We start from the raw sequence: 20,388 nt of genomic DNA on the forward strand, positions 1-20,388 counted from the left end.
GTCAGGCAGAGAAGGACAAATACCATATGTTTGCACTCATAGGTCTAACAGGAGAACAGGAGAAACCTAATGGAGGACTATGGGGAGGGGAAGGGGGAAAGAGAGTTGAAGAGAGAGAGGGACACAAAACCTGAGAGACTATTGAATACTGAAAACGAACTGAAGGTTGAATGGGGAAGGGAGGTGGTGGTAATGGAGGAGGGCACTTGTGTGGAAGAGCACTAGGTGTTATATGGAAACCAATTTGACAATCAACTATTTAAAAAATGGGGGAAATGGTAATTTCTTCCAGATCATGGATTTCACCTACAGATTTACAGAGTTGTAATTAAATTGTTCTTAGCACACTAGTTCTTCAGGTTGATATTATCAATATGAAATTTTCACAAGAGGCTACCCATATTTGTTCAATAGTCTATAGTCTAATGTATTTCAAGTTCTGAATTGTAACCTTGTTTTAGTGAATATATTTAGATAAATCATTATTTAGAATACGTTTCTTTCCCTAATTAAGTCACAACTAGTTGGCTATGAGTCTACATTTTGCAATATTCCAGACTCTAGAATTGTACACATTGATTTACTCATAGACTTTTCTCCATGAAGCGACTAAGCCAGTTTGTTGAGTGTGACTTTTGTGGAACTGTTTTTCTTAATTAAATCCTATCATCTTGACAAATACAACACCTAATGATTCAGGGTTTGTGTTTATCATTATCATTATTATCATCACTATTAATCTGTAGAACAAGTGACTTTTTTATTAAATAATGTCACAAAATACTGTAAATTCTTTCCATAAGTTATATAATTTAATACTCACAAAACTCACAGAAGGTAAGTATTACATTTTTTAAAAATCCATTTAACCCATGACAAAATTGTAGCTCAGAGATGTTTAATGATTTGTCCCAGTATGGTACAACTTGAAAATACATGTTTTCATCCAATGACAAATCAGGTAGCAAGTCAACCTGGGAACACTGTCAGCATATGACCAGAGAGTATGTGAAAAAGCATCATAATGGGTAGCCTGCATTTGAAATAGAAAATCAATATATTTTTCACATCCTGTACATCTTGTTTTTCTGTGAGTAAACATCCTTTGTATCACTTGCATTCAAGTTTTATGGGGAGAACAAGCTCAATTTAGAATCAAGATGCCATTGTTCATGTTGAGATTCAAATTTGAGGTTTTGCATCTTAAGCGGCGGCATAGTCTTGATAGCCAGGTGTTTCTAAAATAATCCCAAAGAGTTTTCCTTGGTTAAGACAGAGGAAATTTTGAGGAAAGCTCTTTAAGATAAGCCCTGGCCTAGTGAGAGAGTAAAGAATATGATGTAAAGGAAGTGTTTCTTCCACAGCAAACAGTAAAGCCTTTCAGGACAGTGGGGGTTTCAAACAAGGAGACAGATCCAGAGTGTGTAAGAGCAAGGTTCAAGTCCTACGTGCTTAAGACAAACCTAGCCTCTCCTCAAATATGCCAAGGTCTAAAGAGTGAGCCTCTGGACCTTGAGGATCAAGATCCCACATAAGTGAAAGAGGTGGCTGACAACAAAACATTAAAAACTCTCCCTTTCTATGGTGATCTGTGAGGTGATTACAGTGGAGGAGAAACGTGGCATCTTGGGTTTCGGCTGGGCAAGGGCTTGTTAGGGTGTCCACTCTCTTCCTGTGCAGATTGCATGTGACGCTGACAAAAATCTATCTGTTCCCATGGACTCTGTGGGGTTCAAAGGGTTTCTGTGAATCACAAGTCTGCAGACTTGCTAGAGATCTCCTGGGGTGAGGACCACCTGAAAGCAATCCTCAACAAGTCTGAACTAAAAGGTGGGTCAGGGCCAGGCTGAGAAGCACCTGAGATCAGCAGTGCCAGTCAGTGCAACTGCCCAGCTTCAGGGCATGAACAGTCAGGCTTTACATAGGCAGGGGACACACAGGAGCTAATCCGTGACCGTGTTAGTTGTCAGGTAAAAACCAGTCCACATTTCTGTCAGAGGTCAGCAGAAGACAGCAAAGTCCAACAGAAATCCCCATTTCCCTGGCTCAGGCTGGACTATGGCCTTCCTTTTCACCCATATACCATCAGGGGAGGACAAGATTTTATCCATGTGCTGTATGTGGGGCTAGACCTCGTACAGGTTGGCATGGGTAGGGGAAGGTTGTAGTGGGGGGACTGAATGGAGAAGCCAGGAAAACCTGAAGAGTTATCCAGATGATCATGGGTGAATTTACATTAAAAAGAGCACATTAAACTGAAAAAGGCTGAGATAACCAGGGATAGACACACTCAGTCATGAAGACCAGAAAGGGTTATTCTTCTTCGAGTCTGTATCATTATAAAATCTGACTGGCTTCTGCTCAGATTATGACCCTTCTAATAACAAATTGTTCAGCAGTGGACTCTTCCCTGGATTAAGGTGAGATAAGACAGGATAAGGTAAGACAGGTAAAGGCATGACTAATACAACTGGAAAAGGTCTTCCCAACTCTTAAAACCCTGGGGAACTTTATCAGAGTTGTTCCTGTTCTGCTTCAGTGTTTCTTCTGCCTAAGAAATTGCTATGAAAAATCTAGTGATGCCTGTTTGACAATGATAGAAAAACACAATCTTGCTGGTAAGCAGTTACAACTTGAGTACTATGTTCCTTATTTTTTTAAATTTATTTTACTTATTTGTTTTGAGAGAGAGAGAATGGATGAATCTTACGGCAGCTCCACACCATCAGCACAGAGCCTGATGTGGGGTTCAATTTCAAAAACTGTGAGATCATGACCTGAATCCAAATCAAGAGTAGGATGCTTGACCGACTGAGCTACCCTGGTGCCCCACTGAGTATTATGTTCTTAAACAGAACTTTATTACTATTCTACCTAAGTATTTTTTTTCTACAAATGGGCACACATGCAGCCACTGTAGTCTGTAGGTAACAGAAGTACTTTTTTCATCAGTTTATAGCTCAACTTTACTCCGTACGGCTGCATTTGGTTCACACAGGTGAGACTCAAACTGTCAGCCAGCATTGGCACCTGAAGACTCATTTTAAAGCAAAGGTTAAGTTTATACTCTCAAAAGTGGCTCCCTTGGTGTGATGCTTGACCTCCATCTTTCAAATAAGTATAGTGTGTGCTCCAACGTCCTCAGTTCATGAATTAAACATACTTAATTAATAACAGAATGCCAATTCATTAATTTACCTTGAGAAATAGACTAGCCAATTTTCCTCTAGTTACCCTCTTCTCTCTGGGTACAGGAAGCCAATGTTGTTATTGAGAATGTTGTTGGTAGTTTAGAATCATAGTAAGGGAAGCTCGTGATAGAAATTAAATGGCTACAGACTTTCTGGACTATGAAAGATGAATTCCTTTCCAAATATTGTGATATCAGGGGCATATAAATAAATGATACCAAGGACAGGTCTCGGCTCTCTTTCTGCATGACACTGGATGTTTGCTTTCAAGTTTTATTTCTCTTTCCCTTACATTATCTTATTAATCTCCATTTTTCCCTAGTTAAAATGATGACCCCAAAGTAGGAGTCTTCTCCCTCCTCTGTGGGGCTCCATAGGATAATGAACACTGGGAGTGAACCTCACTGTAGCGCTGCATTTCCACCTTGGTGACACAAAATATGCCTGATAGCTAAATAACTATGATCACTGGGTCATTTTAGATACCCAGCTGTGACCAACCATAAGAAAACCAACTTGTATACCCCCCCAAAAATTTCAAACTGATAGTTTACAGAATGATTGCCAAAATACAAAAGTGACTCTTAAATTTGAAGGATGATTCAATATATGGTGCCTTTAAACAGAGACTTTGCTTTAGTAAATTAAAGCATTTTATAGGTGATGTTACTACTTAATGGAACAATTTCATTAGACAAATTCTTAAAACCTGGTATTAAAAATCACTGTTAATTGATAGCCGTATATAATTTCAGATTCCTTGTGCTCCTCTTACAAAGAGAAAAATATATGATTTAATTCACCCAAAAATTGAATAAAACACAACATTTTAGAACTTCATCTGCTGTGTCTAACGAGGTACAGTGGTATGAGCAATGCTCTATTCTTAATTAGCAAACCACTAAAACACAAAGAAGCAAATGTTAATGCAATGACTATATTTATTTTTCCTTACAGACTGGGCAATTTAAAATGATTAATATAGGATTCCTGTTTGATTTTTTAACTGGCTACTAAACTGAACAGCTATGACGTATAAGGTGCTAGACTGGCCAACGGAGACACAAATAATGACAACTGATAAGACACAGTGCTGGTTCACATCTCTCCAGTATCCGCTATACTCAGCACTGTGCTAAACTGCATGGATTAGCTCTTTCATTCTTGCAGAAATCCAGAAGGTCTGAAGTGTACCCTTTCTCCTGGGCTCTCTGTAACTCCAGCATGACCAACTGTGAAAGAATTTATTCTAACATCTTTTTACAGGCCACTGCACTCATCCTTCTTAATCTCTACTCAATGCCTGTCAGCACATGACACTTCCTCCAGTCCCGTCAACTGTTCTTAAGGACACTCTCTCTCATTAGTAGTCCTACTTGAGTTAGTTATCTTACTGACTTCTTTATGACAGACTGAAGTCTTCATCTGTCCCTCTGTATCCTCACAACCCACTAGGGCAACCAGCCCTCGACCCTTACTCCGGAAAGCAGCATTTCTGACAGTTTGGGTTACAGCTCATTGCTCTGTCTGTGGAGTCCTCCAGGTTAGTTCTAAATAGATCCCTGCTTCTATTATTTCCATTTTCTAACACACACACACACACACACACACACACACACACACACACACACACTTTTAGCCCTTTTAGAAGCCTATAATGTAACTTGTCAACCTCATAGTCTGAAGATATATGTAACCAGTTTCAAAGATATTATGGCATTTCGTTGAAATCTGGATTACAAAGGAAGAAGTTGATTAGGGTAGATGAGTCCTAAAATAATTCTATTTCCTGACACAATCTTTGGAACAAGATACAGAATTACTAATTTAGAGATTAATGCACTTAAGATATATATATATATGTGTGTGTGTGTGTGTGTGTGTGTGTATAATATATATATATATATATATATATATATGTTTTATGAATCTGTTTCATACATATATAAACACATGGACCTTTTGTATATAAAAGATGCTCCAGAAAAATCTTGTGGATTCTGGTTTGGGATCATTTTTAAAATTTTCATAAACTATTAATATCATTCATCCCTTTCTTAATTGTTCACTAAGGACTTCTCTGTATTAATTAGTTTCAGAAACTTTTCTTGGCAGAAGCAACCAAATCCAATACTAGCACTATGGCTGTTTCAATGGATTAAAATAATACTTAACAAATTACTGTGAAGCTTGAAGGCTGAAACACAGAGGTATAATTAACATAACAAAGAATCCTATTGCTCCACAATTTATACAAACAAAAAGAAAAGAGCTTTTTTTCTTTTGTGTTATCCTTTTCCCTTATCGCAAAACTGTACCAGTATTTTCAAACAATTATTTCCTCAGACGTCAAAAAAAAAAAAAAAAAGAAAAAAGAAAAAAAGAAAAACAGCAAAACAGGTCTCTATAATCATTTCTCTAAAATGATTGCTTTGTTTATATACAATTTAAAACTTTTCAATAGAGAAGGTCTCTTAGTCTCCTCTTCACTTGCATAGGCCTCCTTTACAATATAGACATGTGAAATAGAAAAGAGAAAAGAGGAAAAAACCGTTATAGAATGAATGCTTATATCCATAAGATCAATTTGATTTTCTCCATTTTATGGAACATAGAAACTTGTAAGTAAATAATAAATATATAATTTTTATAGATTAGCTTCTAGATGATTTTTCACACTTATAATTGCACAGGTCAGTTACGAATGAATGATTATAAACCCATTCTTACGCACGTGTCGTGAACCTACACCTTCAGTTTTGCATGTTCTGTGCAGACAGCATTTCAAGCAGCACAATTAATTTATAACCTTATGTATGCTAGCAACACATTCTAAGTGAAATCCCAAGCAAATTTCCTAAACAGGCAAGTCTACTCTGACTCCTGAAAACCTCTAGCCACACACAAGCATCCTTGTCCTCGCCTCCTTCATCACCAAGGTGTGTATGTGTTTCCCGGGACATCAATTTCCCCTTACAATACTTCTCTATTCCTGCTCCTCTGCCTGAAGCGTGGCAATCACCTATGGACTCCCGCACTATCACACCTCCCTAGTCTCACCCCCTACACTGCTCTCTGCTGATACCCTTATCAGCTTTCCTCCAAAGAGATGTACACTTGCCTTGTTCTCAATCTACAATCTATGGCCTGCGTGCCAACTCTGCCAACTCTAGCTTGTTTTTGTAATCAAACAGCCACAATTACTTTTTAAATATATCCAATGGCTGATTTGCTCTGAAAATGCCATGGTAGAGCCCATATGCCTCCAAAACTGGGAACACTTCCTACTGATCCTTTTACAGAACATGTTTGTAAACCTGGTCTCGGATATAGGCAGCCATGCCCACATGCAACGCACATGTTATTTAAGATTGTAAAACCCATGAAAACTTGTTTCTTGGACCAGGACTTGTCTACTTCAAATGTGTTTGCTGAACTCACATAGTCATGGGGCACTATCATATGGTAAGCAATGAGTTACACAAATGAGGATTGTTCTAAGTCAGGGATATGTTTACATTAATAATTAATAATGCACATAGTAGCACTGACTTTCAAATTTACAAACTCACAAGTCAAAATGCATTTAAATCCACCTCAAAAGAAACATTATTAAAAGCACTAGGGATGCACGTAATTATCACGTGGCCATCTTCCATCTCAAAAGGTAAAAGCTAAAGAATTCTATGTTTCCAAAGAAATCAGTGTCTTAAGAGCAAAGAATGAGGTCTATTTATTAATGCTATGTAAAAATTAATGCTATTTGACAGTACTTTCCTCTGTTTATCTAGAAGAAGGAAATCACCTTATAAATCGTTCATATTTGCATAGCTATAGGGGACAATGCATCCAGTCCAACTGACAAGGACAGTACCCATAACACATACAAGTATTTTTTACTCCTCAGACACGTGAAGATGCAAGGAGCAATCAGTGTCAAGCACCTGCCTTTTGGCACACCTGCCCAGGAGAGCTTTGGGCAGAAGGACACCTGGTGCCAGAGAAAAGAACGATCTGGAGTTCCTGGACGACCCTGGGAGGGGGCCTGGAAGACTAGCACTGGAACCACAGTCTGAGGGGCACAGCCTCAGCGTTTCCTGGATCTCACTAGGAGGAATCACATCAAACATACACAGAGGGCAGATGCAGCCCCCGCACCAGCAGCTGCGGAGCAGGACAGGCTGCAGATGGTCCTGCTGGACGCGATTGGTGGGGGATGGGCGATGTGGGGAGAGATATCGCAGTGCTGACATCCCAGGACAGAGTGGGGAGGCGCCCCCAACGACAGGGACAGGGCAGGGGTCTCTCCATGGAGGGAAGGGAAAGCCGGGAGCACAGGCCCACACTGAAGGATGCATGGGAATTACTCCGGCCTACCTACCCTGAAGGGGCTTCGGCCCCTTTCAGTGGAAGTGAGAAGGGAGGCAATGTCCTGTGCACTCAGGAAAGTCAGAATACCACAACCTGGTCAAACAGGGTCTTGCAAAATGGGCGGGGCCCTAAAGTGACAGTGCAACCTCCTTGGAGCCCCTGGGCCCTGGGGAGAGAGGAGCCACACTGCGACCCCCAGCCCCTGATGGAAGACCTTTGGGGGCTCCAGGCAGGGCAGGGCCTGCTCTGGGTGGGGACATTTCCAACAGGGGGTAGGTTCCAGACTACTGCTTCCGGGGTGCCTGCTGCAGGAGCAGGCACACATCCAGGACCCCATTTCATGGGGAAGGAGGCACTCCCAGGGGGCTTACTTCTTGGAGGGTGGGGGGGTCCCACTTCCAGAAACCTGCTTGACACAGGAAGGGGCCACTTCTGTAATGGGAGCACTTCCAGGAGCCCATTTTAGGCAGGGAATAGGGCTGCTTCTGAGGTGGGAGCACTTCCAGAGGAGTGCATTTCTAGGAAAACTACTTCCGGGAGCCCACTTCCTGGAGCCTGCTTTGGGGAAAAAGGGCACTTTGCGGGGCAGGAGGCACTTCCAGGGAACCTGCTATCAGGGGCCCAATTCTGGAAGCCCTCTTGGGGCGGTGGGCGACACTCCTGGGGGCAGCTTGGAGGACCTGGTGTGCACATGAGGCAATTGCAGGCTCTGGTGGACGAGCTAGACAGAACACTGCCCACGGTGGATCCCAGCAAGACCCCTGGGACGGGCTTTGCAGACATCTGGCGGCCTGCCTCAGAGGCTGGAGAGGAGGCAGGTGCCCTGATGGAGGGGTAGGTGGGGTAGGCACACGCACCTCTGCCCCCACCATCGGACTTCCTGTGCAGGACCAGATGGAGAACCCAGAAAATGGGCTGCCAGACAACTGGGCTATTTGGACATGGCTGCGGCAGAGAATGCCATGGGCACAGGGTGCAGCACTCCAATGGAGGTGTCGGGTGGAGGCCTTTCACAGAAACTTTGTAGGAAAAGGAACTGGACTTTTGTGAAAAAACTAGAAAAAAAGTTTAAAAAAACATAAATGTTTAGTCAAAAACACCCCCCAAAACCACAAAACATGAAATACTGTGCACAACTCTCCAACTTGAGCTACTATAATTAAAAAAAGAGAGAGAGAGAGAGAGAGAGAGAGAGAGAGAGATCATAGGGGAGTTCTATTGATAGTTTTTTGAGGAATCTCCACACTGTTTTCCAGAGCGGCTGTACCAGTTTACATTCCCACCAACAGTGTAGGATGGTGCCGGTCTCTCCATACCCTTGCCAGCATCTATAATCTCTTGATATGGCCATTTGTAGCAAGGTGGATGGACCTCGAGGGTGTCATGCTAAGCGAAATAAGTCAGGCAGAGAAGGAGAGATACCGTATGTTTGCACTCATAGGTCTAACAGGAGAACAGGAGAAACCTAATGGAGGACCAGGGGGAGGGGGAGAGGGAAAGAGGGTTGGGGAGAGAGAGGGACGCAAAACCTAAGAGACTATTGAAAACTGAAATGGAACTGAGGGTTGAAGGGGGAGCGGGAGGGGGGAAAGAGGTGGTGGTAATGAAGAAGAGCACTTGTGGGGAAGAGCACTGGGTGTTATATGGAAACCAATTTGACAACAAAAAAAAGAATTTGCAGTTAGGAGTCAAATATTTTTTTCTGTATTCACTTAGACCAAATTTTTATTTTTTTAGAATGTGATATAACCATTTAATTTTCACATTAACAGTAGCCAGTATTTGCGTGACTCACATGATTTTTTATGTACACACAAGCACACACTGTATATAAAAATATTTTTAAATTTTTTTACATTTACTTATGTTTGAGAGACAGGAAGAGACAGAGCACAAGTGGGGGAGGGGCAGAGAGAGAGGGAGACCCGGAATCTGAAGCAGGCTCCAGGCTCTGAGCTGTCAGCACAGAGCCCAACGCAGGGCTCAGACTCACAAACCATGAGATCATGCATGACCTGAGCCAAAGTTGAAAGCTTAATCAACTCAGCCAACCAGGCACGCCAGGAATCAAAGATTTAAATATTTAAAATAGAAATAATCATAAATAAGAGCCAAACAGGCTTTGAAAAAACTGGAGGAAAAGATCATTTTGAATCAGATTTATGACTATACAACAGAGGTGCCAAGAGTAGTACAGCTGAATGTGCAAAAAAAGATGTGTAAGAATAAATACAGCAGAGACCATGAAAAGGAGGAGTAAGGTAGAATGAACCAGAGAAAATGACAAGGACCATTCCCCACCTGAAAAGCAACAGAACTTAAAGCTCAAGACAATTGTCATGACTTGAAAGATGCTGTGAATATTCATATGGAAATGGCACACCACAGTTCAGGAGAAATTGATCAGAAAAGTTCATCTGAGACATATTCCCTCCAGGATACAGAAAAAGTTACAAATCAGCAGTGATGTGGAAAAATGCTGCACACCCATGTACCCCTAAACTAAAGGACATTTTATTAGATGAAAAGTTGATTGGAAAAAAATAACTAAATGAGTGTAAAACATGGGAAAACTACAAATCCATGAGTTTGCAGTGGTCATATAAAAATATGGCAGGGTACAGGAGAAGAAGAGGAGGAAGTGGAGGAGGAAAACAAAAAACAGAATTTGCTATCATGGGACCTGGCTACTGTTCTAACTATTTAACAGAAAAATAGGTAATCTGTGGGAAAGTGTGGGTTTGGCTTTCGGCTTTGTCCAACAAAGCACAGGGCGGCAGAAAGGGTTCCTCAAGACTCAATGCAAGTCAGGAATGGTGAGAGGGAGACTAAGGGAAATCTCCCCGAGCTGCTCTCAAGCTCCTGTATATATTGAGCATACATTCAGGGAAACATTGTGAAATAGGTCAGTGGCCTACGTGCAAGTAAGAAAGTATAGAGGCATCTGGGTGGCTCAATTGAGTGTCCACCTGCAGCTCAGGTCATAATCTAGCAGTTAACGGGTCCAAGCCCCACGTTGAGCTTTGTACTGACAGCTTGGAGCCTGGAGTCTGCTTCAGATTCTCTGTCTCCCTCTCTCTGTCCCTCCCTGCTTAGTTGCGCTCTCTTGCTCTTTCTCTCTCTCTCTCTCTCTCAAAAATAAACCTTAAAAAATGTATTTTAAGGACTTTTAGAAAGCATGCAGAAAAATCAGTTACAACTGGGTATAAAATATCCCATGCAATAACACGGTCTAAGGAATTTATGAGCATAGGCAGAACCTAACCCGAGATATACATTAACCAGATAAGCCAAGTGAGTGCCCCCTAGATATACATTTAGCTAGATAAGCAAAGCGTGGCCTTCTGTTTTCAGCAAGTCCAGAAAGCAGTGTTCTGCTTTTTAATGCATTCTCTTAACCCTGGCCATACTAATTTGATTTCCTACAAAAAATGTACAAGCTTTTACTATTCCTTTTTAGGAAGAATTTCATTTTATCCCTAGTTAATGAAAGAATGTACTTCTCAGAAGAATGCCAACCAATATATAGAGGTAGAATTATAGATTTAGAAAAATCACTATTTTATGATCACTTATCAAGTAATTAGGTTTCGGAACAGTTGAAGTAAATGTAAAAAATAGTGGAGGCTTCTTGCTAATATCTATGGAAAAACTTACTTTAGAATAAACACATCCCATAATACTTATTCTGTTGTTTATTTATTTGAAAGAGAGCATGCATATGTGATTGGGGAAGAGGCAGAGGGAGAGAGAGGGAGAGAAGAATCCAAAGTTGGCTCTGCACCTATGTGCAGCTCAGTCTACTGAACCTTGAGATCATGACCTGAGCCAAAATCAAAATTCCTATGCTTAACTGACTGAGCCACCCAGGTGCTGTCCTAACACTTTCTTAAACAAATAATACAAGTTGACATTTCTTCTAGTGGGACAACATAATCTGTGTGTACTCTTTATTGAGATTAACTTTGAAATATGTAATATGATCTATAAAATAGTTATATGGAAACCAATTTGACAATAAACTACTTAAAAATAGTCTTGCCAAAAACGTTTATTTTTTATTTATTTTTATTTTTATGTATAATCTCTACGTTCAATGGGGGGCTCAAACTCACAAGAGATCAAGAGTTGCATACTCTATTGACTGGAATATTATAGGAACTTTAGGAAATAAAGGAACACTAAGAGGAAACAATCAGACAAAAGATATTCTATATGAAAAAATATCTGGTTGTCTCTAGAAAATGTTACGATAAAAGAAAGTGAATAGATTGCTTTAAAACAAAGAGACTAGGAAGAAAATACTATCCTACCAAGTTGTTGATTCTCATCCCGGCAAGTGTTAGGTCCAGCCCAGAGGTGAGGCAATGATATTTGGCAATGCCTATGGGAAGGCTGATCACAATAGTGGTAACAGTCTTTTTGTCTCTGAAAATCAGTTGTTTTTTCAGTCCTGTGACAGAGCTTAGTCCTACGATCATTGCTCTTCTTTTATACCACTACCTCTGGAAATTTCTCATCTTATATTTAATTATTTACTTGAATATGAATGAATCTCCCTTCAGTATTTGTACATGTGACCACTCACCTGAACATCATTAAGTTCTAAGATCATCTCTGTCAGTGACCAGCTAGGCACACTGTGTCCAGCAAATTTAATTTGTGCCTTAGTCCTATTACCTATAATGTAAGAACATACCAGACTAATCTATCTCATTGAGTCTATTCTAATAAATTAAAAAAGGGCTATAGGAGAGATTCTGACATCTGAAATAATACACTTAAGATAATTTACTCGATGGTCCTTTAGGCTTATGGATATAGAAATTTCCCGCATTCAGAGAGACACTATTTCACAAGGGTGCCAGCAAGCAAACTACCTCCAGAGAGGGCCAATAAGCAAAATTAATACTGTTGAACTTGCGACCTATGCTATTTTCTGGAGTTCCATTGTAATTTGTGGCTCTGGTTTGAGTCAATATGTATATAATCAAGGAGGGTAAGTAATACTCGACCCATCTTTTTTCCATAAGTAAATTAAATAATAAGAAAGAAATGTCTTTTGGCAACCCACTATTAAGAAGATGTTACTGGCAACAGCAAAAGAGGTTTTGAAAAATAACTGTAGGAGTAAACCTAAAATACCTGCAGGAGAAATACATGACTGAATGCCTTTCAAAACCTTTGCTCCTTTACAGTAAATTCAGTTACCATGAAAATTAAAAAGGCAAATGGAGCCAATTTTCTGGGGTGTGTACAGCAAAAAGGGTGATATATCTATGACACTATATATCTGTGGTCTGGTACATTCCAGAATAACAGAATACAGAACATTTTACAAAATAGAGTCATACACATTTCAGGCTACTCATTTAAAATTTAAAACAGACCTGATTCTGACGTTATGCTGTGCTTAAACCAATAGAGAGTAAAAATAACAAAACATGCAACATATATTTTTTAAAAGTTACAGGGAAAAAAACAAACATATGATCTTCATCCATGAAAAATGGCCACTTGAATATTTGAAGGGGATTTAGCTTGGATATTAGATTCCAGGTCAAGCATGTCTGAATATGGATTTTTACCCCAAGATGACAACTCGAATTTTACTTCACAAGTTTAAGGTGGGAGGTTGTTAAATGTCATCTGCCATCCCCTGTACTAATTACCATATGATACGAAATTGGTCTTCTGAATCTCATGCTGAACTGTGGCTCATAATACCCAGCAAAAGTAACTAATGCTTTTCAGTCAAGGTCCTGACTTATTCGTAACCAAAATAATGTCTTGACACTCTAGGATTTTAGAGTTGTTTTCAGGATTTTTTTTCTCCAGATTTGGTATTTTTGGCATCCCTGCCTTCCTTAGCTAGCACCACAATATCATTCTGCCTTTACACTGGCTCTAAGTTTCAAAGGGAAATCTTCCTGGAAAGTTCCAGAGGCAATAAAAGGACTAAAATATTGACATAAGAATCACAACACTGAGCAAGAAATGGGTAAAGACCGATTTTGACCCAAGATGTGTGTGCTGGGTTGGTCTGTAGTAGGATGCTACTTCTTTCTTAGGTAAAGGGACCAAGGGGTTTTGATGATAATCATTTTCTCATTTGAGATTTGCTATTTCAGGAAGCCATATATGGGCACTGAAGTACACGTAATTAGTGAAATTTGTATGTAGTAATCTGCGTATAAAGTAGGTTTTCCTGACCATCTTAATGAAATCAACTGGGTTGAGTCCCTTATTGAATTTTCTTACTAAAAGCTCAGCATATCATTCCAGGATTTCATGGTAATGGCTACGTTGGCTACAACTTTCTAGGTCTCACTAATGTGTTATTTTCCACAAAATTTCTTCATTTTATTCTGTGACAACTTTTGGTAGAAATTAACCAATGTTCACTGTTTTTTTCTTAAAACAACTCATGCAAGGCATTTGATTGAAGATGTTAAGTTGAAAGATTTACCATCCAGCATAACAAGCAATAAATATGGAAGTAAACATTAAGCAACACTTTTAAAATTCCTTCAGCTACCAATCACAGGCTATCACCAGCCACTTCTCTACAGGATCCTAATGTAGTTGGGTTGTTAAAACTGTTCTCTTAAATTTATACCCTTCCAATTTTCTTATTCAGATCAGTTTATCTTTGCACACTGCACTCTTGGGCCTGATCCTTCATTAGTGTTTGTAAAATCAAGTGCCAGTCATGCTAGCTCTAAAGCTAGCAGCACAGAGCAGGCAAAGATTTTAGAATGTGAGCATATCTTTCACTTCAAGCCTCCAAAACACTTAGAAAATATTAGTGACTTTAATCACTTTTTGTGCATTTTTTACCACTATGCAATTATAAGAACATAGGGGAATAATATTGGCCTAAAAAACTAACAGATTTTTCAGTGGTCCTTCTGATTCCACATGCCTATTAATAAAGTACACATTGCAAAAATTGTATTAAGTGTGTGGGCTCATTGTCTCCATATGAAGACCCAGAAACAAGGAGGGCCAGGTCCCTTTCCAATCCATCACTGCAAAGATGCGAAGGCCTGCGAGATGCTTTGGAACAATTAAAAGACAAAATCACGTTAATAATATCATCGATGGGTTTCGCAAGGGAACTCCGGGAAGCGAGAGGTCGCTTCCTCTGGGGCTTAAAATTATGTTATTTTTCAATTGAGGTCAAGTTCTGAGAGGCAATAAAACTTTTAATTCCAATCCCCCTTAGTAAGTAGGTGAGAAAAGTTTTAACAACCTCAGGGACCACTAGAAAGGCACTAATGAATGATAATTTATTCTCGACAGAAAGAGCAACCAACTCTGAAACAATGTGTTGTAACTTCTGTAACTTTTGCAAACACATAGGAAAGCAGTGTTAATTTGCAGATTAGGGATATTTATTTATTTTTTAAATAGTTTATTGTCAAATTGGTTTCCATACAACACCCAGTGCTCTTCCCCATAAGTGCCCTCCTCCATCACTACCACCTCTTTTCCCCCCTCCCACTTTCCCTTCAATCCTCAGTTCATTCTCAGCATTCAATAGTCTCTCAAGTTTTGCATCCCTCTCTCCCCAACTCTCTCTCCCTCCTCCATTCCCCCTGGCTCTCCATTAGGTTTCTCCTGTTTTCCTATTAGGCCTATGAGTGCAAACATATGGTTTCCATCCTTCTCTGCCTGGCTTACTTCACTCAGCATGACACCCTCAAGGTCCATCCACTTTCCTACAAAGGGCCATATTTCATTCTTTCTAATTGCCATGTAGTACTTGAGCACAGAAATGCTGCTGCATAGGGGCACATGTACCCCAATGTTCATAGCAGCAATGTCAACAATAGCCAAAACATGGAAAAACTCTAAATGTCCATCACCTGATGAGTGGATCAAGAAGATGTGGTATAGATTAGGGATATTTAAAGTAACATTTCATCTATGTTTGATAAAGTTAAGTTGTGCTAGTGGTCCTAGTACAAGAGAATGTTAGCTGCAGTACACACAGGAAGTATGTACAGATACCCAAGCATAGTCACCTCAGGTCATGACCTATCAGTGGACAAGCAATGAATTTTCTATATTTTTGAACAACAAAATGTACATATTTATGGAATTATCAGCATGCACCTCACCAATTACACGTTAATGGTGCTGCTTCATCTGCATATGCATCTATGGTGTTCTGCTGGGTCTCTTGAGACTCTAGGACTGTTTCTCCTTAACATAACCACATTTCAATTCAAACATTGTTTCCAGTGGGGTAGCCATCTTTACAAACAGCCTTCCCTGGGACACCTGGGTGGCTCAGCTGGTCAAGCATCCAACTCTTGATTTCAACTCAGGTCATGATCTTACAGTTTGTGAGATAGAGCCCTGCATCAGGTTCTGTGTGACAGCTCAGAGCCTGCTTGGGATTCCCTGTCTCCTCTCTGTCTGCTCCTCCCCTACTCACGTTCATACTCAAGTGTGCTCTCTCTCTCTCTCAAAATAAATTAACATTTAAAAAAATAGCTTTTAGGGGGACCTGGGTGGCTCAGTCAGTTGAGCTTCTGACTTCGGCTCAGGTCATGATCTCATGGTTTGTGGGTTTGAGCCCCGTGTCAGGCTCTGTGCTGATAGCTTGGAGCCTGGAGTCTGCTTCAGATCATGTGTTTTCTTCTGTCTCTGCCTCTCTCTCACTTGTGCTCTTTCTCTCTCTCTCTCTAAAATAAAATATTTTTTAAAGAAAACAGCTTTTCCTGTGAATCTACAGTAAAATAAACTTAGTAACATGATTTCATGTAACTCTTTAATTTAAGTAGGTTACTCATAAAGAAACATGTCAAAATTGTTACCATCACAACATAGTATGGTTTTGTATTTATATTTATATACAATACACCAACATATATACACATATACCATGCAAAAATATATATTCTATATTCTATAAGATACATGTCATATGTAATCAACATATGCATGTTTAGGTACAGATGTATATATACTATGCATGTTAGACTGAAATTTAACATGTAAAACATAGATTGAAATCACTCATCATTAAAGCATATTCTAAAGAAACATGGTGAGCAACATTCAAGTAATACATTGTAGTTACACAACTCAGTAACTACACAGTAGTTACACAACTTAGTAACTGCTGAGTTGTAATTGCTGAGAACAAGAGCCAAATTACTAAATAAATTAAGGAAAATTTGATCTAGGCTGTGTTTGGTGGAGAGATAATATGGCGGGCTAGAAAACTTTGGAAGGATAAACTGAGCTTTTGTTGTTTGGCTGGTTGGTTTTTAATTTTTTGCTTTACACATATTTTTTGAGACACTGATGTACTTGAGATTGCATGTGCTTTAAAGCTACCATTTGATAGATCCTGACACATGAATGACCCTGGAAACCATCACCACAATTAAGATAATGATTACAGGATGCCTGGGTCAATCCCTGTTGATTTTAATTCAGGTCATGATCTCAAGGTGGTGGGATCGAGCCCCAGATTGGGATCTGTGCTGACAGCATTGCACCTGCTTGAGATTCTCTCTTCCTCTCTCTACACTCTTCCACCCCTCTCAAAAATATTAATAAAACTAAAAAAAAAGATGATGATCACATTCATTATCTTCACATGTTCCTTGGGCTCCTTTGTGACCCCTCTTCCCTTTTTCTTCCAATCACATACACCCTGACTCCCACGTATATCTCCAGACACCACTGGCCCGCTCTCTGTCACTGTGGAATGGTTTGGACCTGTTAAAAACTGCACATGAATGAAATCACAAGGTATATTTTCTTTGGGTTGCTTTTGTCACTGAATAAAGTTATTTTAATATTCACTTAAGTTTATTATGTATATAAATAGTTCATTTTTTAAAAATTTCTGAGTAGTATTCTATTGTATGTCTGTAGCATTATTTGTTTTATCTATCTGCCTAGTAATGGGGTTTATACAATAAATTTCTAGCTCATCACAGTCTACTTCTGAGTGATACTTTATGGCTTCATGTACAGTATGACAGCACAAATACATTATACTGGTATACCTAACAATTCCCAATTCCAGACACCATTATCTATTTTTTCATATACTTTACTTCTATATATTTTACCTCTACAAGTACCACAGTACATTTTTGCTATTTTTAGAGTCAATTATCAATTAAAGAGTCTTTAATAAATAAAATATAAAATACTTCCCACACATTTACAATCTATGAAGCTGTTCATTTCTCTGTATGAATCCAGACTTCTATCTTGTATTTTTTCCTTCTCCTTGAAAGGTGTTTTTAAAAACTTATTTTTTTATATACAGATGTGCTAGACAGTCTCTAGTCACCTTCATATTGTGAAGATAGAGTATAGTCTATAGATTGACAGTTGTTTTTTTTCAGGGTTTTATTTTTGAACTTTATTTATTTTTCAGAGAGAGAGAGAGAGAGAGAGACATATGGAGGAGCAGAGAGAGAGGGACAGAGAATCCCAAGCAGGCTCTCCACTGGTAATACAGACCTCAGACCCAACATGGGTCTGGAACCCATGAACTGTAAGATCATGATCTGAGCTCAAACACGTGTCAGACTCTCAACTGACTGAGCCACCCAGGCTACTCTCTTTCAGGATTTTAAACATGCCTTTTTCATTCTTTTCTTGCTTATATAGTCTCGGATTAGAGATCTATTGCCATTTTATCTTTAACTGCTTTACTAAGATTGCTATTAGGCTTTTATTTTTATTTGTAATTTTGAGGAATTTCAGTATGATATGCCTTGTTTTCTGTGTTATGGTTGACTTTGCTGAGCTTCTTAAATCTATCGTTATATAGTTTGCATCGAATTCAGGACATTTGCAGCCATTATTTCATAAGATACGTTTCCTCCCACTCCTTTTTCAGGTACAATTATACATGGCCACTTGATTTCATCCTATGGCATTTCATTGAGGTTTTCTTTAGTATGTCTTTCATCTTTTACCTCTCTGTCACATTTCAGATAGTTTCTATTATTCTATCTTCAATTCCTCTGGCCTTTTCTTGCACAGTGGTTAATTTTCTTTCAACCACATCCAAAGGTTTTTCCATGTCATATTTATCAGGCTGAAGCATTTCTCTACCACCTTGTACATTTCAGATGTAATTATACTGTTTAGTGTCTTGTCCATAGCTTCTGTCATATTTATAATATGTATGTCAATTTGTATTAATTATTTTTACTATATTATTGTGAGTCACAGAGTCTTACTTCTTTGAACACTAATATAATATTTTATTGAATGCTGAACATTATGTGTTTTACTTTGCTGAATCATGGATGGCTTCATATTCTTCTAAATGCTCTTCAACATTATTCTAGAGAGCAGGCATATTACTTGGAACTAGTGCAATTCTTTCTGGAATGGCCTTTTGTTAGCTGTGTCCAGAGCAGTGCTCAGTCTATGACTAATTATCCATACTACTAAGATAATATACTTCTGAGTACTAATTATTCCCTCTACTAGGATATCCTTCTGAGTACTCTGTGTAGAATTTTTCCCCCCACTCTGAAAATCAGGGCTTTCCACTCTGGCTAGTTAGAACATAAACCAGCTTTGGTCCTATGTGAACCCTGAAAAGTATTCCCCTATTCCTCTCAGGTTCTTTAAACAGTCTCAGATAGTTTCCCCATATGCTTGTGCCAGTCAATATTCACCTCAAAACTCAGAGAGACTCTACTCTCTTTCTCAGGTACTGGAAGGAGGTACCTCTTTCCGTACCTAGGCACAGCCATGGCTTGTGGTCCCAAGGAGCATCCCTAGTGTGTAGCAGCAACAAAGCATTGGATGTTGGATAAACTGACCAGTCTGTTTGCCCCTCACCCATCTACATTAGCTGAGAGAAGGTTTTTGTCTCATTATTTTGCTAAGGAACAGACTGAAGTATGCCCTATCAGGAGATGAAGTAAAGATTTGATGCAGCATTTTATTAAGACGGATAGCAAGATCTGAGCTGATATAGCCCACCCTGCTGGTTTTATGGATATCAGCAGCATGGACAAGACCAAGGAGAAGTCCCATCTGATCTGCATGATACCAAGGGTTGCTATTCTGTTCTTTGGATGACACGTGAGGAGGCCAAGTATGAACTGTGTGAAGTGGGAGATCTTTGTGTGGACAAAAGGAATCCCTCACCTGGTGGCGCATGATGCTGGCACTATCCACCATGTTGATTGCCTCATCAAAGTGAAGGACACCATTCAGACTGATTTGGAGACTGGAAAGATTACTGATTTCATCTGGTTTGACACTGGTAATCTGTGTATGGTGACTGGAGGTGCTATCCTAGGAAGAAGTGGTGTGATGACCCTCAGAGAGAGACACTCTGGCTCTTTTAATACAGCTCATGGCCAGTGGCAACAGCGCTGTCACCCAGCTCTCCAACATTTTTGTTACTGACAAAGTCAATTAGCCATGGATTTCTCTTACCCATGCAAAGGGTACCTGCTTCACCATTGCTCATGAAAGAGACAACAGGCTGGTGGCCAAACAAAACAGTGGGTAAAATGGGCTCTAGGTGAGTTAATGAGAAGTCTCTGTACTTAAGTAAAGATAATACAACATGATAAAAATAAATAGAAGACTTAGAAAGGATTCCAAGTCTTAGGAGCCTTCTCTTAGGGAAGCTCTTTTCTCTGTAGTACCCTGTCCTGTGAACTTCAGCTGCCTTAGCTTTCCTAGCCACCTACTTGTGTCTCCTAAATGCAGAAATTGCCAGGCTGTACCTGGGTCACTCCTCAACAGGACAGTGTGATAAGTGTCCCCAGACCACAACTCAGGGCAGTCGTAATTCTCACCTAATATTTCC

General features: G+C 39.6%; 1 pseudogene; it reads left to right on the top strand.

Moving 5' to 3' along the window:
* Positions 1-19,313: 19,313 nt before the first annotated feature.
* On the top strand, positions 19,314-20,085 carry LOC115272098 (annotated as a pseudogene).
* The last annotated feature ends 303 nt before the right edge of the window (positions 20,086-20,388 follow it).

The sequence above is a fragment of the Suricata suricatta genome, chromosome 2, assembly GCF_006229205.1.
Source record: "Suricata suricatta isolate VVHF042 chromosome 2, meerkat_22Aug2017_6uvM2_HiC, whole genome shotgun sequence".
Classification (NCBI taxonomy): domain Eukaryota; kingdom Metazoa; phylum Chordata; class Mammalia; order Carnivora; family Herpestidae; genus Suricata; species Suricata suricatta.